At 37.8% G+C, this 13,941-nt stretch overlaps 1 long non-coding RNA gene across 1 annotated transcript; it reads right to left on the bottom strand.

Annotated features, from left to right (window-relative positions):
- Positions 1-11,025: 11,025 nt before the first annotated feature.
- On the bottom strand, positions 11,026-13,145 carry LOC127105336 (uncharacterized). The gene is made up of 5 exons (XR_007794990.1): positions 12,673-13,145; positions 12,523-12,605; positions 12,042-12,131; positions 11,453-11,747; positions 11,026-11,363 (listed from the first exon to the last, which is right to left on the bottom strand). It is a non-coding gene; the product is annotated as an uncharacterized LOC127105336 (long non-coding RNA).
- Between the last annotated feature and the right edge of the window lie 796 nt (positions 13,146-13,941).

Below are 13,941 nucleotides of genomic sequence, written 5' to 3'. Positions count from 1 at the left end.
CAGAAAGGTTTTATATGGCCAAACATTCCACAGTAATGACATCTCCATTTTTGGTGTTTCCCTTTCTGTTGTCTTCCTTTATGATGTTGTGACATATGATGTGACATCGCAGGTCTGCTATCAATACGGCTGCACTTAGGTTTGGGTTTAGGTTTGCCACCAGTGTAACTGCACTCAGCCTTAGATTCATTGAACCCAATGCCGGATTTGTCTCCTGTTATTTGACCAGTCTGGAGAATCTTGTCTAAGGTGTCAGATCCATTATTTAGCATTCTTACATAATTGGTCATCTCATCCAGTTTAGAATTCAAGAGTACAACTTCAGTCTTCAACTTGGAGATGGTTTCCACATGTTCTGCCTTCTCATTCTCCAGCTGTGCTATCACTTTCTTCTGGCTTTCAACTTGTCTACACACCTCTGCACTTCTGTGACACAACTCTCTATAGGTAGTGGCCAACTCTTCAAAGGTTACTTCATCATCACTTGAATCTTCATCAGAACCCCATCTTCCAGTCAAGGCAGTCACACGATTTGCAGACTCTTCTGTTTCACTTTCATCAGACCAAGTGGAAGCAAGACTCCTCTTCTGTTTCTTGAGGTAGGTCCCACATTCAGTTCTAATGTGACCATACCCATCACATTCATGGCACTGAACTCCTTTGCCTTCTTTAGGCTTTTCATCTGACCTTGTTCTTCTTCCAATATTGTTGGATTTACTGATGTCAGATGCGATGTTCTTGACATTGGCCTTAGATCTTACATCCATCTTTTTCATAAGTCTGTTGAACTGTCTTCCCAGCATTGCTACATCATTTTCCAGATCTTCATCAATATCTTGACCATCTTCCTCCTCTTTCCTTTAGTGTTTGACATGAAGGCTATGCTTTTGGCTTTCTTTTCAGATCCATCACACATTCCCATCTCAAATGTTTGGAGGGATCCAATTAGCTCATCAACTCTCATATTTGAGATGTCTTGAGACTCTTCTATGGTTATCACCTTCATAGAAAATCTCTTAGGGAGTGACCTGAGTATTTTCCTTACTAATTTTTCATCTGACATCTTTTCTCCCAGAGCTCCTGAGGCATTAGCAATTTCAAGGATATTCATATGAAATTCATGAATATTTTCATCTTCTTTCATCCTTAAATTTTCAAACTTGGTAGTGAGCAGCTGCAATCTAGACATCTTCACTCTAGAGGTGCCTTCATGAGTAGTCTTGAGAATGTCTCAAGCATCTTTAGCCACCTCACAGTTATTTACCAATCTGAAGATATTATTGTCTACTCCATTGAATATAGCATTCAATGCTTTAGAATTTCCAAGGGCTAGATCATCCTCCTCCTTGGACCATTGTTCTTCAGGCTTCTTATCAGTTGTAGCTTCTCCTTCCTTAGTAACTACTGGATATTCCCAGCCTGTTAACACAGCCTTCCAAGCCTTATTATCCAGAGATTTTAGGAAGGCTACCATTCTAGGTTTCCAGTAGTCATAGTTAGATCCATCCAAAATAGGGGGCCTGTGAATAGATCCCCCGGCTCTCTCCATAGTACCAGAAAGTATCGTCCCTAAATCTCACCCAGAACCAGAGCAGGATGCCTGCTCTGATACCAATTGAAATTCTGGTACAGATATGAAATATCGAAGGTAATGTCACGACACTAATATCTGAACAATATAAACAGGATAAAGATAAAGAACAGTAATGCAAGAGACACAAGCAATTGTTAACCCAGTTCGGTGCAAACTCACCTACGTCTGGGGGCTACCAAGCCAGGAAGGAAATCCACTAAATAGAATCGGTTCAAAGACTCTCAGTAAACAACACAAGTTACAGTCTTTTTCACCTAATCTCTACCCATATAACTTCTACCTAAGAACTCTTAGATATGAGATCCCACTCACTCCCCCTCAATCACACCAGTGATATTAAACAAGAATTATACTAAAAAGAAGACACTTTTCAAAGACACACACTTGATCTTACTTAGCAGCTTCAATCAAGTAGACACACACTCATGCTTAAAAGCTTTGAGTGACAAATTACAACTCAAAAATCAGACCAATTCAATCATCTATGGATGAATTGAATGGCTTACAAGTCACACGACCACACAAGACTTAAACCCTTATTCTCTCTCAATATTTCTCTCTGTATTTCTTGTGTATCAAATCAGGTTTTCCATGTCCTTTTTATAGAAGCAATTGGCTATGCTTAGACATCATAAAACCCTAAAACTATTTTCCATTCATATCTTCTCATGAAAGTTGATTAGATCTCTTTGGAAAATAAGTTAATCACGTTGTAATTAATGATTGATAGCGTGTTTAATCATATCTTCAATCATACATAAATTGCCATTAAAAACGCAATCACATAATACATAACATTCAGACTGAATATTCTATATACAGATGTCACGACATCGGGTCTGACATCCTGGAACAATCCTGCATAATTATATTTTAAACATCCAGCAGGTACAAGATATCTTATGTTAAGACATCACATGTGATATCTTGTGAACACTCTTGGTTTTACCAAAATTGCTGCCAACACCTAGAACCAACAATATCCATATCTCTCAGGTAGGTGACGTATCCTGCTTGACCTACGATGGTCTTGTTCTACTTGAGCAGGTTGCTCTTCCACAACTACTTGTGTTTCCTACTCTAATTCCTCCATAGGTGTATCAATGCTTTGTGATTCTTGAATTTCTTCAAGCTCTACTTTCCTCCCAGTGATTCCTTTGGAAATAAAATCCTTTTCTAGGAAAACTCCAGTTCGAGCGACAAATACTTTGCCCTCAGAAGGATTGTAGAAGTAATACCCTCTTGTTTCTTTAGGATACCCCACAAATAAGCATTTGTCAAATTTGGGCTCAAGCTTAGTTGAAATTTGTCGTTTCACATAAACTTCGCAACCCCAAATCTTCATGTAAGACATATGTGGTTTATTACCACTCCATATCTCATATGGTGTCTTCTCAACCTTTTTGGATGGAACACGCATAAGTGTGTAAGATGTTGTCAATAGTGCATGTCCCCAAAAGGAGTTTGGAAGATCGGCGTGACTCATCATGGATCAGACCATGTCTAACAGGGTTTAATTTCTTCTCTCAAATACACCATTCCATTGGGGTGTTCCAGGAGGAGTAAGTTGGGATAGGATCCCACACTCTTTCATATGGTCATCAAACTCTAGGCTTAAATACTCACCACCTCGATCTGATCGAAGAGTTTTAATATTCTTACCTAGTTGGTTTTGTACTTCATTCTTGAATTCCTTGAACTTTTCAAAGGACTCTGATTTGTGTTTCATTAAATACACATAACCATATCTACTGAAATCATCAGTAAATGTGATGAAGTACTGAAAACCTCCTCTGGCTGGTATGTTCAGTGGTCCACATACATCAGTATGTATGAAGGCCAAAAGATCATTAGCTCTTCCACAACTACTTGTGTTTCCTGCTCTAATTCCTCCATAGGTGTATCAATGCTTTGTGATTCTTGAATTTCTTCAAGCTCTACTTTCCTCCCACTGATTCCTTTGGAAATAAAATCCTTTTCTAGGAACAGTTCGAGCGACAAATACTTTGCCCTCAGAAGGATTGTAGAAGTAATACCCCCTTGTTTCTTTAGGATACCCCACAAATAAGCATTTGTCAAATTTGGGCTCAAGCTTAGTTGAAATTTGTCGTTTCACATAAACTTCGCAACCCCAAATCTTCATGTAAGACATATGTGGTTTATTACCACTCCATATCTCATATGGTGTCTTCTCAACCTTTTTGGATGGAACACGCATAAGTGTGTAAGATGCTGTCAATAGTGCATGTCCCCAAAAGGAGTTTGGAAGATCGGCGTGACTCATCATGGATCGGACCATGTCTAACAGGGTTTAATTTCTTCTCTCAAATACACCATTCCATTGGGGTGTTCCAGGAGGAGTAAGTTGGGATAGGATCCCACACTCTTTCATATGGTCATCAAACTCTAGGCTTAAATACTTACCACCTCGATCTGATCGAAGAGTTTTAATATTCTTTCCTAGTTGGTTTTGTACTTCATTCTTGAATTCCTTGAACTTTTCAAAGGACTCTGATTTGTGTTTCATTAAATACACATAACCATATCTACTGAAATCATCAGTAAATGTGATGAAGTACTAAAAACCTCCTCTGGCTGGTATGTTCAGTGGTCCACATACATCAGTATGTATGAAGGCCAAAAGATCATTAGCTCTTTCACCTTTTCCTGTGAATGGAGACTTTGTCATCTTTCCAATTAAATAAGATCTGCATGTCTCATATGATTCATGATCAAAAGAGTCCAAGAGTCCATCTTTATGGAGTTTGGAAATGCGTTTCTCATTTATGTGGCCTAATCGACAATGCCAAAGGTAAGTTGGATTTAACTCATTAGGTTTCATCCTTTTAGTATTAATGTTATAATAGGCATTTCAAGATCAAGTACATATCGCCCATTGTTCATTTACGCAGTAGCATAGAATATATCATTCAAATAAATTGAGCAACAATTGTTCTTTATTATAAATGAAAAACCAAACTTGTCCAAACAAGAAACGGAAATAATATTCCTGCTAATTGCAGGTACAAAATAACAGTTCTCTAACTGAATTATTAGACCACTAGGTAAAGTCAATACATAAGTTCCTACGGCTAAAGCAACAACCTTTGCTCCATTGCCAACTCGTAGGTCAACTTCACCTTTTGCCAAATCTCTACTCCTTTTTAGCCCCTGCACATTGGTACAAATGTGAGAACCGCATCCAGTATCTAATACCCATGATGCAGAAGTAGATAAATTAATTTCAATAACAAAAATACCTGAAGTTGAAGTCTCTACTCCATTCTTCTTATCTTCCAGGTACTTTGGGCAGTTTCTCTTCCAGTGTTCGGTCTTACCGCAGTGGAAGCAGGTGTCTTCCTTTGTTATGCCTCCACTAGGCTTCAAAGCAGCAACAGTGGGTTTGGATTTGGCAACTTCCTTGCCTTTCCCTTTATCACTCTGCTTGGTGGGTCTTTTGTTCTGTCTCTTTCCATTTCCGATCATCAGAATGGACTTCCCTTTTGACTTCAGATTCTGCTCAACAGTTCTTAACATGGCTAGCAGTTCATGAAGAGATGTGTGCATATCATTCATATTGAAATTTAGGACAAATTGACTGAATCTATCTGGAAACGATTGCAAGATCAAATCAATCGCAAGTTCCTTTCCGAAGGGAAAACCCAACCTCTCATGGTTTTCCACATACCCAATCATCTTGAGCACATGGGGACCTACAGGGGCTCCTTCAGCTAACTTGCCTTGAAAAAGGGCTTTTGAAACTTCAAACCTTTCATGCCTTGCTTGCTCTTGATAGAGCATCTCCAGGTGTTCGATCATATCGAACGCTACCATGTTCTCATGTTGCTTTTGCAACTCTGAGTTCACGGTAGCTAGCATGAGACAAGCAGTTTCATTGGCATCATCGACATGCTTCTTATAAGCATCTCTTTCTGCCTTAGATGCAGAGCTAGGAGGTTCCTCTTCAGGAACATATTTCTCCAAGACATACATCTTTCTATCATGTTTGAGGACAATCCTCAGATTTCGGTGCCAATCCAGAAAGTTTGTCCCAGACAATTTTTCCTTGTCAAGGATTGATCGCAAAATGTTGTTAGAGGTGTTTGTTGTCATGGTAATCTACATGAAAATAATGAAAATATAAGTATCAATAACATATTTAATTAGGCCTTTAATTAAATATGTTCCCACTATTTTACTCAAAACAAATGACCCTCACCATTTGATTCGAAAAATCCCGTTGGAAGATTTTCTAGTGGATCGAGATCCACATTTCACTTTGTTTTAAGTCCGCATAGGCGGATTACTCAAAACTAGGTTATTTAGGTAGGAACTCCCTCCAATTGTATCTAATACAACTCTCGAATATTTTAGTTGGGTGAATAACTCCTTATTCCAATCCATCACATGGATCATTTCCAACTCTTGCTTCTAAACATATATAATCTTATTATAATTTGTTTAGTTAACTTTGACCCATTGTTTTAGCAATTGGATATTACAATTATCCCATCGCACCTTACTAATATAGAACATGCACCTCGCGTAGGCGAAACCTACATTATCCAATACTAGTCTTGATGAGTGCCAAAACTTGGAAAGCATAAACTTAATATTTAATTTGAGGGAATTTGCAATTATTCTGATATCACCGGCTTATTTATCATATAAATCGTCTCTCACATGCATCAACATACATTCACATGCATCAACATACATAATGAAACAATTATGGCCCCTAGCGCAATTGTTCTCCCAAGCCAATGAGAGAACCTAAGCTAACCTAATAACGATCTAAGCTTCTCCAAGCAAGATCTTCAAGGTTGTCCTCCTTTGATATTGAATTCTTCTCTTTCTTCATAACATTACATTACATAAAAGAAACTCGTTTTACATACCAGGGAGTGAGATAAGAAAAGAAGTTACATTAAGAGATTAAAAGAGAGGCACGATACGCAGGTCGTATTTTAAAAACCCAAAACAAAATAAAGGAAAACTAAGGTCATAGCCGATCACCACAAGACAATAATAATAAACACATTATTATTATTAATTTTAATTCTTTTAATTAATTAAAACCAAATTAAATTTCGGCGACCGATCACACTACAGAGAGTTAGCCGGGGGTCCGCTGCCCGGTCGACGTAGTTTTTCGCATCAACACTTGATACTTTAAAGCACAACTCTTGCACAATCACAACCCTAATCGCATAACTCTTTGACAACACAACCCTTGTGTCGTCATTAACCCTAATGCACCAATTTCAGACCGTTAAACACACCTCGATTGTTGATTCAGTATGATTGATCAACACGTCATTGCTTCACCATACTAATGTCGGATAAAGAAGCAAACAACCATTGATCGCTTAAAGGAAAACAACCATTAAGTGTTTGAATGAACGAAACAGAAACAATATATCATATATACCGTATTTTGCATCAGGATTACTTATATCATATATATAACTTGATCGATCTCAATTGCATAACCTATGGACGATCGATGTATCGCTGCTTCACCATACTAATGTCGGATTCCGAAGCATAGTCAACATCAATCATCCAAATCGTACACACATGATGCCAAATTTAATTACTTGTTTATTCCTTGATTCATTCTGTCTTTTAATCATATTAATACAGAAAATACAGAAAATAAACAGCTATCAGATGCATGGTTTCGTAAGTGGCTTTGATACCACTGAAGGAGAAGAGCGATCCAAAACACATCGAAATTTAAAATTTTTCCTTTAGTGATCCTTAAGAATGGGCATGATCAGTGATAGAATCGTTACCTCTTGTGGAGATTGTAACCTTTGATGCAGATCTACTGAGCAATCACGAACATTGAACGATGAGAATGCCTCTACTCAGTCCACACGAACGAATTCCTTCAATCTCAGTGCCAGCTGCTACGAATGAATGCTTTGAGTGAGAGAGAGAGAGAGAGAGAGAGAGAGAGAAACGAAATTACAACTGCACAAATGCTTCTACACAAGGGTTCTATTTATAGAACCACTTGTGTGGGTTATAAGCTAAAAAAGCCCACTCAAGTGTATGTGGCCCATATCTTATAATATGCCAAAATCACTTAAGCGTGTGGTACCTTACCATATTCCGTATTCTACTTAAGTACATCGTACCTTACGATGCTCTACAATTCACTTAAGTGCACCTTACATTACAGTATTCCTTAGTTACTCTATCTCTCATCAATCCGTCCTTTTGTGTGTGATCCTGTAGGTTTTCACGGCATTGACAATTATATTAAATCACGTATTTAACATAATAAACAGTGAGCGGTATCTAGCAACACATCACAGCTACCCAAGACACGAAAATGTCATGTGATCTGACAAATCCTTTTGTGATAATACTTATGTGTACAATTATCCTTTTGCCCTTATGTCTATATTGAACACAAGGCATAGACCGTGTCATCCTTGTCCAGTTCAATATTGGGCCCATAGACATTTATCCTGTTACGTAGGATGGGCAAATTCCATTCAGGTCACTCATGTCCCTTAGCATGCTTCGTGGAGTATCCATCAACTGTCTTTATGGTCATCCAGTTACGGACAATGTTTGATCAGCAATAAGGCACTCGACTCTACATCTAGGGTCCATAGTGGTTTCAGGTCAAAGGGTGGTATACACCATTATCACCATGAGAATAACTTATGACACTTTGCATAACATTCTATATAGTATTCTCATAGTGGGTTAATCCAGTATAAATATTACTCTTAATATTCATACCTATGTTTAAGACTTGATAACTCCTTATCCATGATCCATGAGATGTGATCATCAGTCTATATACATAATAGTCTTAATGCTTTAATGTTATCCCACTTCACAATAAAGCTCGACTATGGATACTTTAAGAATAGTGTCCTTATGTTTAATTTGATCTCATGATTAAGTCACACTTGATACATTAAACGGACTATCTATTGTAGGGACTTTATTAGACAATCATAATAAAGAAAAAGGCTTTTATTATTAATAAATAATTCGATACAAATACCAAAAGTATTGGTCTCTAGGGCTTACACCAACACGGGTTAGATTAGGTTTCGAGCCTTATATCCTTTCTTTCTAAAATCGTGAACCAAACCATGTTACAACCCTCAAAAGACCTAATTGAAGTAGTGTTTATTTTGAAAGCATACTATGGTAAGATAGCGTTAAACTGACTCCTAAAGATTTTCTTGTCATTTGTATTGATACTGATATGGCATTTTAAACAGTGATTCGTTCATTAGATGTCATAATTTTAGTGAACACACTTGAGTTTTCAAAACTTGCATGAGCATGACATTACAATTATCATTTTCAAAATGAGCATTTACATGTGAACAATCATTTGACCTCAAAGGAGCTTACATATTGGGAAGGTCGAACAAATTCCTGATATCCCATAGCTCAGATCTCTGCAAGAGCCATTCAATCTGGGGCAACCACGTCGAGATTCTACAAATCTCTATAAATCAGCCGAACATGGGCAAAGATTACTTCAAGGCTCATATTGGGGCAAGCTACCTTAGGAGCACGAGAAGTCAATCATTCCTAATATGGTTAATCAAGATAATACTGTTTCAAGACGCTGGGGCAAGCCAGTTGAAATCTTCAGATGTGGAGACTACTTCATAATGTGTGACTGGGGCAGTTGGTGCAAACATTCAGTATGTCGGGGCAAAGGTAGGCTACGTAGGTATAAACTCTCTCCATGTTTCGGTCCTAATCCAGAAGTGTTACAACAACTTTTGAGCTTGAAGTAGGTGTCGAAGAATCATGTCTATATGACCCCATATCCTAGCCCAAAATTCCCACCGCCCTCTATATGAGCATTTGGCTTAAACATGGCATAAATCATTATCATGCATAAACTACGTCGTTTCACTCATGCATATTATTCATGGAACCGTGCGAACAAGAAAAGCCAAAAAATCAAGTTATCGACAAAACCAAAGCCCAACCCTTGCCTGGAAAACCATAATACTCATCACATTACATCATTTCTCAACGGGAATTTTTTTGGATACGTTAGTATTTAATCCTCTTCTACCTTGGATAGCCAAAAAGCTATCCCAATTCGACCATTCAAGTTCAAGAAAATTAAATAGGGGCAGCTGTTGTACCCCAAAAATTTTCCTTCCACTTTTACTTGAGACTCGTATCTCATTCATGAGCATCATTCATTCATTATTAACACATGCTAACAGGCATCATTAACTCAAGGTTGTAGGCAATAGAAATTCGGGCTTTGGCCTAAGGGTGGTGGTTTTCCTCATCATGTGGGGTGAAACCCTAATCGTTTAATTCTTTGGGACCTTAACTCCCGAGGCTTACATTTTGACATTCATTTGTACAGCCCAACCCTAACTCCTGACTTTGCTCCTATGGGATATTGTGTTTGACCTTCTGTATAATTGACTTGACTTCTGAACCCTAATTGTAGGCTCATGGTTTAAGGTACTGCTTGAGTAGCCTGATGGTTGGTTTGAAACCCTACTCAGGAATAACTGGTACTCAGGTGCTTTGCTTAGTTGAGTTAAGGTCTTGGAGGTTGTATCCCAGTAGCCATTTCATCCAAACCTTAACCTTTGATCTTGGGGTGGACTAAACCTTATGTGACCTTGGAAGGATTGAAAACCCTAGGCTGGTTCATTGCATTGATAGGTTGTTTTGTGTTTTGTGTCGAGCATGATTGCATCCATATTCTACTACATGTGTTATAGCATGATCAATAGGCCACACTATCATTCATTCGTTCAAAGTACATTGATTCCAATTAGTTCATGGCCATCTTGAACGTGTATTTTTCAATTAGAGAAGCCCACTTCATCACCTTATTGCACCAATTGACTAAAGCCAACTTACCACATTTCTATCCCATAATCATCGGGACATTGCTCTTGTGACCATTCATCTTTAATTCATGCCCATTATCATTTCCATTCCAAATATCATGATCCATTTTAAAACCAAAGTTATTTTCCCACCTTTCTCATCTTCAAATTTTATTCATTTAAAACCACTTTCAAACCCTGTTCATCGGTAACCATAACTCACATTCTTGTCTATTTTAAATCTTGTTTATAAACCATGTTAAACTATGATTGTGTTTTCACACCAACCTTGTTCATTACAATAGCATCAAACCAAATCACATTTACATACACAATTTAATCATTCAATTTAAACTAATCCACCTCACAATTTCAAGCCATGTTCACGTTTCAATTCCAAACCAAGACATGGACTAAACATTCATCATACACCATTATTAAAAACCATATTCAAATTCAAAGCTATAACTTTTCTTTCCATCTCAATTGCGTACTTCATTCTATAACCAATAATCCATGTCCAAAGCAATCCAAACATTACATTTCATTCAATTTACAACTGCAAGCTCAAAGTTCATGTTCCAAATACATAACTATTTTAAATTATATACTTCAAGGCATTTTCCATACATCAATTATGCCATTTCCAACAACGTACAAATTTTCGACTCGAGCATTTCTCATTGAGCCATTCAAACTTCAAAATAACCATACATATTCAAGTTTACCTTGCCATGTACTCAAATTACAACACATAAACGCATTCATTTAACAAGTTCCAAAACATATTACAATATTCAAACATAGCTATATCTACCAAGATCAATCCGGAACATCCAACGCGGTCTCGTCTCCTTCCAATGCACATCTTCCCATGGCTCATTCCAATGCACTCCAGGACAACCTACAACCTGTTGCAAAAAGCTGTTCTTTAGAAATTTTGCAAAAAAGCTGTTATGTGAAAAATTTGGAAAAGTTGTTGTGTCAACTTGGAGCTTACACTGTTCAGTCTATCCATTTTGTTCGTGATGGAATAGATCAGGCCCATAGCAGATCTGCCCACAACAATGTCATTACAATTCGTAACCAATCATAACAACAACAGGGTATAACAGAACCAAGAAAATTCAGGGGAGTTAGATACTTAGCAGAACATCTCCACAACAAGATTGAATACAAGGCGTGTTAGATACTTAGCAGAAAATCTCCACAACAAAGATTGAATACAAGGCTCACAGAAGGAACAGTTTTCTCGATCCTTATACAATAACTCCTCATGTGGCCATTCGGTCAACCTGCAGGATTACGCAATAAAATCTTATTAGCCACCATATCAAAGAATACTACAAACAAATAACAGAACGATGCATATGAGAATGACATCAAATCCCAATCCTTAACAAAATTTCTCTAATCAATTTCCATTCACCACCTCTAACTAACATTTCAACCTCCTAATTGTTTCAACAAACTCTAACCGTCTTTCAACTAACCGTAACAAACTTCTCACAAAACTCCACACAAACTCTAAAAAATTTGAAGGAATGAAAATCATAACATAATTAGAGGCTATATAAATGGAAACTTACTTCACTTCATAGGCAGGAATCTTTGGCCTGGAAATTTTTCAACAGAAATTCTTCACACCTTGAACATCCTCTTTTTCCACCTCAAGACACCTGCAATGTATAACAGTTTTTTGCATCAGTTAGTTTGAATTTAATAGTCAATTCATTAACTGGTTTTTTCCAAAGTCCAAATCAACATAGTCATAACAGAGACTTCAACTAACATCCAACTAAAAAAACTAACATAACTGATTCACTCTAACTAACTTTGGATATAACTAACAACTCTAACAAACTTATCTAACGAACCCTTTTTAAGGGAACTGCTAACCCTCAATTGACTGGAGCTAAGCAGGATTTAACAGAGATTATCTCTGTTAAATCCAACTGCTATTTATACACATCCATCATTCACCAGGTAGTTTTAGAATCGCCATTTGCAAGAACCCAACACTCTACACTCTCAATCTCTCTCCAACTCAGAGAGTTCTCTCAATCTCACCTTCAATTCTCAATTTCGCGCATACAAAAACCACGACGCAAGATGACGCAGCGATAGCACAGAATCCACAGTTCTCTCAATTCCTACAATTTACAGAAGAAGTTTAGAAGAAGAAGAGGATCAAAGGGAAGAGCTAGGATTGAGATTTACCTGATTCAAGCATTCTTCTGATGCATCTTCGTCTTCTCCGATTCAACCTTCGCCAGAGGTAAATCTTCTTCCTTTTCTTCTTTTCGTAATATTGTTACCATGGTGTAGAGGATGTTCTTGGCATCAATAGCCCTCATCCATGAGCGAGAATCTATGAGTGTGCACCATTTAATTTGACTTTGATTATCCTAGGGTTCTTCACCTTTTGGCTTTGGTTTGAACAACTCTGGTTGAATCAGGATTTTTCATTGGGATTTTTAGATTTAGTGCACAGAACAGGGTTGGGTTTTAGTCTTGATTGTTGTTTTGATTTGTCTCTGCCGCCAGATGATGGCCTCCGACACGGCGGAGGGAGACGAGAGGGAAAAGAATGGAGTTTTAAATCTGAGCAGTGAGTGGTCCTTATTCCAATACTTCTTACGTATTTAATGGTTGGAGGCTGATTAATATCCTCTTAATCCCAAGGTTTAGGAGTTAATGGCCAATGTACCGTTTGTTTAACCCTAGGACTAGCTAGGTTAATTTAATTTTCCAAGGACGACTTGTGGCCTTCCATTGAACCTGGCCGGTGGTGGATCTGGTAGGCCTTTTTGGAGCGTTAGGCCCAGGTTCTTTTTGTAGCGTTTTTGTTGAGGCAGTTTGGAGGATTGGGCCCATCAGGTGGGCCTTTATCTCATCAGAGTGCAGACCCTAAGACTGTTGATCGCACCCCAAGCAGAATTGTTGTGGATCATTTTTGGTTACAGGAGAATTCATGGGCCTAAGGCCCATTCTCTAATCACACTCACATTCCCAATTCTGCACACTTGGCATTTGTGTAATTTCATTTTGATCTTTTGGGCTCATGGAGGATCATATATGCTTGAGATGGTGTAAAATTAAGTATACCTTGAAATATTTTATCAATTGATGAGGAAACTTGTTGAGGAAGTTACACAAGATACCTAAATGAATTAGGGCTTCCAAGGCAAACAAGCTTCAAAGTCTTGATGAATTCTTGATCAAAATGACAAATAGAGAATATGGGGATCCATATATGATTCTTAGAACCAATGTGAACATTTCCTTGGCCTTCTCTTTGCATTGAGGGTTTCAAACCCTATATGTGAGCTTGATGAGGCACATGTGGACACACACACTGCCTACAAAAGAAACAAAGCTACACATAGACACATTTTTGGAATTTTGGTTAGTAAATAAAAGAAAATAAAGTATTATATAATCAAATAGTACTTGGTGATCTCTCCCTATGCAAACCCAATGACTGAT

Source organism: Lathyrus oleraceus, chromosome 7 (assembly GCF_024323335.1).
Source record: "Lathyrus oleraceus cultivar Zhongwan6 chromosome 7, CAAS_Psat_ZW6_1.0, whole genome shotgun sequence".
NCBI classification, from domain to species: Eukaryota; Viridiplantae; Streptophyta; class Magnoliopsida; order Fabales; family Fabaceae; genus Lathyrus; species Lathyrus oleraceus.
Note: the sequence above shows the minus strand (reverse complement) of the source record. Positions and strands in the feature narration are given on the sequence as shown.